Source organism: Orycteropus afer, unplaced genomic scaffold (genome assembly GCF_000298275.1).
Source record: "Orycteropus afer afer isolate SDZICR_OR568_19922 unplaced genomic scaffold, OryAfe1.0 scaffold00352, whole genome shotgun sequence".
Lineage (NCBI taxonomy): Eukaryota > Metazoa > Chordata > Mammalia > Tubulidentata > Orycteropodidae > Orycteropus > Orycteropus afer.
The window spans coordinates 3,211,887-3,212,862 of record NW_006921939.1 but is presented as its reverse complement, the minus strand read 5'-3'; the positions used below and the strand labels follow the sequence as shown (position 1 = coordinate 3,212,862).

The 976-nt window shown below is 39.4% G+C and overlaps 1 protein-coding gene across 1 annotated transcript in view; it reads left to right on the top strand.

Moving 5' to 3' along the window:
- The window catches only part of DCX (doublecortin), a 167,530-nt gene that overhangs the window by 100,848 nt on the left and 65,706 nt on the right, over positions 1 to 976 (top strand). The window lies entirely within an intron of this gene.

Genomic DNA, 976 nt, shown 5'->3' with positions numbered 1-976 from the left:
TGGTCCCTCAAGGGTAAATTTTGTTAGTCTTTATCCTGTACATTTGGATACATGGATCACTAAATGAAAGGTTGATTGGATGTCCCAGACACCCAACCTCCCGACTTAATAAAACTCACCATCTGCCCCAATAGTGGCTATATTTCTTGAGCCACATATTTTGTCACATAGTCTGATAGGCCCAATAAGACCACAGGAAGGAACATATGCAATCAAAACTGTGGATTATGTACTTAAACTTTATTCTAGTCAACCCTGCAGCTATTAGGCACATGTTGATAGTTTCATTTTAGAAGATTTTCCACTTGTGTTCTTAGTGTCAAAAGTTTCACTTTTTCAGATATTTGGGTTTGCTGTTCCATTTCACTCTTGCTATGTGATTCAGTATTCCAGAGGGTTTTTAATTTCAGGAAAGAGCAGTACATCTGCCCATCTCCCTTTGCTTGAACCCACGCTACAAGTGTAAGTTAATGGTAAATTACCTCACATATCAAAAGAATTTGGATGTGATCCTCATGGAAAGACACATTCAATACATGTTTCCTGGTTAGGAGGAGTAGTGTGAGAAAAACACAGGGCGTTCTGGTGTAGACTTTACAAACAACTCAAGTGCCCAACAATCTGAAAGAGGTAACATTTTTTCATGTCCCCTTTGAGAAGGGAAAATGATCATAAAAAGAGCTAAGCAAATCCAGGCAATGTCCAATTTCCTTCACCATCTATGTCTCCACCTCTGAAAACTTATCACTAAACTGCTACATGATCCTTAGTCAACTAAAGCAAGGGGTAAAACAAACAAAAAGAAAGAGCTTTCTAATTAACCCAGTTTTCCATAAACTTAATTTACCAGAACAGATCCTCTAATCAGAACAGATCCTCTAATCTTTCTGGGAGCTCTGGTAGCGTAGTGCCTAAGGCACTTGACTGTTAACCAGAAGGCTGGCAGTCCAAACCCACTAGCCACTCCTCAGAAGGA